The sequence below is a fragment of the Anopheles nili genome, unplaced genomic scaffold (genome assembly GCF_943737925.1).
Source record: "Anopheles nili unplaced genomic scaffold, idAnoNiliSN_F5_01 U_low_cov_10, whole genome shotgun sequence".
NCBI lineage: Eukaryota > Metazoa > Arthropoda > Insecta > Diptera > Culicidae > Anopheles > Anopheles nili.
This window is the reverse complement of record NW_026525548.1, coordinates 116,415-123,072: the sequence shown is the minus strand read 5'-3', so window position 1 is coordinate 123,072 and position 6,658 is coordinate 116,415. Positions and strand designations below refer to the sequence as shown.

Here is a 6,658-nt window from a genome sequence, read left to right as displayed (position 1 = left end):
AATCAAAAAAAAAAAACGTTATTTAACTGCCTCTCGACTTACAACACTCACGTGATGAAGCACGTTAATACACGCAGCCAATTTAAACGCTGATGCTTTAAGCGTACACAAAATTACTTACACAAATATAACTGTAATTACTTTGAAAAGTAGAAGCAAATCAAGCTAGTTTTATTCGCAAATTCTGTCGGGCAATATTCACAACGGCCAGTATGCTACTGTTACTTCTTTTTTGTGACCATCAATCGACTAATGTTTCCCGATGCCCCCTGTACTACTGTAGATAAGTACTGTAAACTCTAAATGTCAAAATTTAGATCCTTCTTTATTCAATCTAATTACTTTACCATTCATTGTTTCGTACATTCTTCGTACATGGCTCAACAAACGTCCTACAGAATAGGGTTGGATTTTGAGGGCTAACGGCTATAACCTTGCAGGCATATAGGCTTGAACGACTATACTTTTTGGGCATAGCCGAGCGTAAGCGCGAGCATCGTAATTGCGGCTCGAAGCTTGCGCTCACGGGCTTGCGTTCTCTTTACCTTTGAAAGAAAAACTGAGCTACAGAAATGAGAAATTGGAAGCGAAGCCAAGCACGCACGCAGCGTTTCCAGGCCGCGGTTGCAATTTTGACGAGAAAAACCCGCAAAAATTCAAGCCTTTTTGAGAGCCTCCGTCGTGAGTTTCTTTTGAGTGATTCCTGGCAGTACCCGTGGGGTACCCCGTGCAATTTGCTACTGCTATTCCGCGCTTGTGAGGTTTAATGTTTTATTTTGATCAGCGATCGCACGATGTGGACGCATGATTACGGTACCAGAGCATGATATTTTGACCAGCGGAATAGACGAAAACACGCATGAAATCACACCAAACACCGCAAACCATATCGTAAGTTGGGATTAGTTATGGAAAACGATAGCTCGATTGAGATAAAAAATAATTTTATTTATTTCTTCTCGGTTTGGACAACACGTCCTCACACGGCTGAACCGCACTATCGAACTCAACTCGGCCTGTCTCTGCTTGTCTTCGTTTATATATGGAAGTCTTGATAAGGTTTTGATCGCGTTCGATCCTGTCTGTTCTTTAGAATTTCCGCTCGCAATAGCCCTAACATCCGTTGGGGTAGAACTCGATCTTGACTCTCTCATGGCTTCCGTTGGGGGAGAACTCGATCTTGACTCTCTTGAATTCAATATTGCTGAAGGGAAACTGTGTTAGTCTGAAGTGTCCTGTACCGGTTTCGATATAGATCACTTCTCGATCTCGGCGTGGCTAACTATGGTAGTCGCTCTTAAGCGCTGGCGGGCCTCTGGAAGCTTGGAAGTTGAACTCCGTCATCACCGGGAAGTGGTCAGAGTCCAACACGTCAACTGTAGCTGGCTTCGCTATGGTAACATTGGTCAGGAACAGGTCCAGGGTGCTTGAGCTGCCGTGGCACGAAATGAGTGTTGGTGTGTCCGGAAACTCGATGTTGTAGTGACCATTCTGGGAGTGGTCGAGCAGGAGCTGGCCATTCCAGGCCCGATGTCTGGCATTGAGGTCTCCCCCAAGCAGAAACCGGGCATTGGTCCTTGAGATGGTGTTTAGGTCCCGCTTGAATGCATCATCTAGCGTCGTTGGAACGACGGCATTGCGCTGCGCAATAGGCTGCGAAGATTTTCAGCTCGCCAGCAGTGCTGAGTGCACCTCTTCGCACCGATAGCTTCGATGACAGTCGTCTTAAGGAGCTTGAGAAGGGGGTGTAACGAATGCCACGCCGGATAGCAATGGCCACTCCACCACCTCGTGAGCCTATCCTGTCAAGACGCAGTAACTGGAAGCCGGCAATGAACGGATTGTCCGCCGGCTTGAGATGTGTCTCCGTGATGAGGGCCACATCAATTCGCAGTCTCTGCAGGAAGTCAGACAATTTGCCTCGAAGCGATCGGGCGTTCCATGTTACTACTACGAGAGGCTTACTATCCATATACGATAGCAAACTCTGTGATGACTGCTATTTGGTCGAAAAGGCTGCGGCAAGTACGAAGCCTAGCGACTATCTGACGGTGGATCTCGACCAGCGTCTTTCTGTCGTACTGGGGATCATCTGTTGTAGTGGGAATAGGGATTTCCTTCGACGTCTGCAAAGCTTCCACATAGGGCTTGGTAGGCATAGTAGATCGAGGATGTACTAAAAAAATTTTTTTTAGATCGAGGATGTACTAAAAAAATTTTTTTGGATCGAGGATGTACTAAAACAATTTTTTTAGATCGAGGATGTACTAAAAAAAATTTTTTCATATCAAGGATGTACTAAAAAAAGTTTTTTTAGATCGAGGATGTACTAAAAAAATTTTTTTTAGATCGAGGATGTACTAAAAAAATTTTTTTAGATCGAGGATGTACTAAAAAAAATTTTTTCATATCAAGGGTGTACTAAAAAAATTTTTTTTTAGATCGAGGATGTTCTAAAAAAATTTTTTTAGACCGAGGATGTACTAAAAAAATTTTCTTTAGATCGAGGATGTACTAAAAAAATTTTTTTAAATCGAGGATGTCCTAAAAAAATTTTTTTCGTATCAAGGATGTACTAAAAAAATTTTTTTTGATCGAGGATGTACTAAAAAAATTTTTTTAGATCGAGGATGTACTAAAAAAATTTTTTTAGATTGAGGATGTACTAAAAAAAATTTTTTCATATCAAGGATGTACTATAAAAATTTTTTTTAGATCGAGGATGTACTAAAAAAATTTTTTTTGATCGAGGATGTACTAAAAAAATTTTTTTAGATCGAGGATGTACTAAAAAAATTTTTTTCATATCAAGGATGTACTATAAAAATTTTTTTTAGATCGAGGATGTACTAAAAAAATTTTTTTCCATATCAAGGATGTACTATAAAAATTTTTTTTAGATCGAGGATGTACTAAAAAAATTTTTTTAGATCGACGATGTACTAAAAAAATTTTTTTAGATCAAGGATGTACTAAAAAAAATTTTTTTAGATCGAGGATGTACTAGAAAAATTTTTTTTGATCGAGGATGTACTAAAAAAATTTTTTTAGATCAAGGATGTACTAAAAAAAATTTTTTTAGATCGAGGATGTACTAAAAAAATTTTTTTTGATCGAGGATGTACTAAAAAAATTTTTTTAGATCGAGGATGTACTAAAAAAATTTTTTTAGATTGAGGATGTACTAAAAAAAATTTTTTCATATCAAGGATGTACTATAAAAATTTTTTTTAGATCGAGGATGTACTAAAAAAATTTTTTTTGATCGAGGATGTACTAAAAAAATTTTTTTAGATCGAGGATGTACTAAAAAAATTTTTTTCATATCAAGGATGTACTATAAAAATTTTTTTTAGATCGAGGATGTACTAAAAAAATTTTTTTCATATCAAGGATGTACTATAAAAATTTTTTTTAGATCGAGGATGTACTAAAAAAATTTTTTTAGATCGACGATGTACTAAAAAAATTTTTTTAGATCAAGGATGTACTAAAAAAAATTTTTTTAGATCGAGGATGTACTAGAAAAATTTTTTTAGATCGAGGATGTACTAAAAAAAATTTTTTAGATCGAGGGTGTACTAAAAAAATTTTTTTAGATCGAGGATGCACTAAAAAAATTTTTTTTAGATCAAGGATGTACTAAAAAAATTTTTTAGATCGAGGATGTACTAGAAAATTTTTTTTTTAAATCGAAGATGTACTAAAAAAATTTTTTTTAGATCGAGGATGTACTAAAAAATTTTTTTAGATCGAGGATGTACTAAAAAAAATTTTTTAGATCGAGGATGTACTAAAAAAAATTTTTTAGATCGAGGATGTACTAAAAAAATTTTTTTTAAATCGAGGATGTACTAAAAAAATTTTTTTAGATCGAGGATGTACTAAAAAAATTTTTTTAGATCGAGGATGTACTAAAAAAATTTTTTTTAGATCGAGGATGTACTAAAAAAAATTTTTTTAAATCGAGGATGTACTAAAAAAATTTTTTTAGATCGAGGATGTACTAAAAAAATTTTTTTTAGATCGAGGATGTACTAAAAAAATTTTTTTAGATCGAGGATGTACTAAAAAAATTTTTTTAGATCGAGGATGTACTAAAAAAATTTTTTTTAAATCGAGGATGTACTAAAAAAATTTTTTTAGATCGAGGATGTACTAAAAAAAATTTTTCATATCAAGGATGTACTAAAAAATTTTTTTTAAATCGAGGATGTACTAAAAAAATTTTTTTAGATCGAGGATGTACTAAAAAAATTTTTTTAGATCGAGGATGTACTAAAAAAATTTTTTTAGATCGAGGATGTACTAAAAAAATTTTTTTTGATCGAGGATGTACTAAAAAAAATTTTTTTGATCGAGGATGTACTAAAAAAATTTTTTTCATATCAAGGATGTACTAAAAACATTTTTTTTGATCGAGGATGTACTAAAAAAATTTTTTTAGATCGAGAATGTACTAAAAAAAAATTTTTTCATATCAAGGATGTACTAAAAAATTTTTTTTTAGATCGAGGATGTACTAGAAAATTTTTTTTTAAATCGAGGATGTACTAAAAAAATTTTTTTTAGATCGAGGATGTACTAAAAAAATTTTTTTTAGATCGTGGATGCACTAAAAAAAATTTTTTAGTTCGAGGATGTACTAAAACAAATTTTTTTATTTTTTATTTATTTTTTTTTTCAGAAGCGAAAGGAAAATCATTTATTACTAGTGGTAAGCAAGAAACAAGAATAAAAACAAAACACTCATTTAGCGCTCGAAAGCAGGGAATCATTTGAATGCTCAAGAACGAATACTGAGCCGTTACGAAAACTTGGAATGATCGTCTCCCTTCGTGAAACGCTGGAATTCGTTCCAGTTCTAAAAGTGATCTCAATACAAACGAGTATCGCATGCTATTGCACAATATTGGAGTCATTTAGCGTCCCCAATTTTGTTGGAACCGCTTCGAATGTTTTGTATAAAAGAAGTTTATTAGTTTAAAAAGTCAAGAAGATCGTTCAAGCGCCACAATGGTGGTTTCGCGAATGTTTCCGCATCATTTTGGTATCAAACTATTGGCAAGCGATTTAGGCAACAAATCGGCCCATCAAGTACTGATTGCCTCGCAGGTGGTCAAATGGACAGATTAAGATTCGGTAGTGGCATGCCACCCACAAGGGGTAGTTACTGATCATCTACCCCGTAAAAAGTACATTGCTTTAGTCTGCATAGCAACAGCGGATGTGTTTCGTTTTTGTTCCGCGTAGTTGTCCTAATCTTTATTCAAAAAAAAAAAAAAGAAAAAATTACTAAACAAATAAAAACGAAAAGGGAGTGAAACAATGCGAGAGAGCGAAAGAGAGAGAGAGAGAGAGAGAACCAAAGAGAAAGAGAAAAGAAGCAAATAAACAAACAAAACAAAGAGCTTCCTGCACGTCACGTGAACAATTAACCGAACAACTTTGGGCGCAAGTTTTCAAAGGACCACGATCACGAGTAAAGCGAACAAACGAGACCGCTAGGACGCGCGGCCTGCGACCTACCGTACAATTCGTACAAATTCATCCGCTTCTAACCTACGGCTATAGGGCACCCGACTGGCTGGCTGGCCGCTTTCGGCCAATTACTTACTGCTAGAGGCCGCCGTAGTAGTGTCCGCCGCTTGCTCGTCCGCCGGTGACGCAGAGCGTCTGCTTTCCAGCGCGATTTGGCAAAGTTCTTCTTCAGCTGCTCGGACACGGCACCGTGGATGTGCTTGCTGCTGGCCGAGATGCTGTTGCCCGAGATCCAGGGATGCGCGAGGGCCTCTCTTACAGGTTCACGTGTCCTCTCCACGTTCACGCACATCAGATGAACGGATGAAGTCCTTCGCACGAGTCGCTGATCTCGTCCCAGTACGGTGAGTCGAACACGAACTCACCCTTCACGGTTCTGGGCGAACACAGCAGGATGTACGAGATGACGCCTATGCTCCACACGTCCACCGCCTTTGCACCCCGAAATCCTCCATCTTCGAGAGACCAAAGTCACTGATCATGATCTTTGCTGTCTTCCGCCGGGCTGTAGTACAGCAGGTTCTCCGGTTTCAGGTCCCGGTGCACAACGCCCTGCTTCGATTTGTCCTCGAACGATCTCCAGCAGCTGGACGATGTTGGGATGCGCAAACCGGGGTTGTCCCTCCCAGTGGCGGATCCGGTCGTGTGCACATCGCGCTTACCATCGCTTCAACACCCGGATCTCGTTCTCCCGGAGAGCGAGTCCTCCTTGCCGTTGAGCGCCCTTTTTTTGTCAATGATCTTGACCGCGTACTGTTGGGCGGTTTCCTTGGCAGCTTGTCGCAGCCATCCTTCACGTCACGTTGCGCACCTTCTTGCCCGAGTCCTTCTGCCCGAACAGGGGCCATCTCGCGCACTAAGCACCCGCTGGGTTTGCCGGGCCCGGCGGGCAACACTGGCTACTGCAGCTCGCTGTTGTCCTTTGATGCTGACGGGTTCTACTCGCTTGGGTGCTGGCGGTTCTTTTTTTTTCTTCTTTGTTTCGCCCACCGTTTGTCCTTCAGCGAAAAAACAAAGGGGCCCTTTTTTGCTAAAACGTTACTCGTTTTGTGAAGGCGCCGAAGCCGAAGCCGTGGCCAGTGACACAATCAGTTTTTGCTACTACCCACTACAGCGT

General features: G+C 38.6%; 1 pseudogene; it reads right to left on the bottom strand.

Moving 5' to 3' along the window:
- Positions 1-5,617: 5,617 nt before the first annotated feature.
- On the bottom strand, positions 5,618-6,397 carry LOC128730100 (calcium/calmodulin-dependent protein kinase type 1-like; annotated as a pseudogene).
- Between the last annotated feature and the right edge of the window lie 261 nt (positions 6,398-6,658).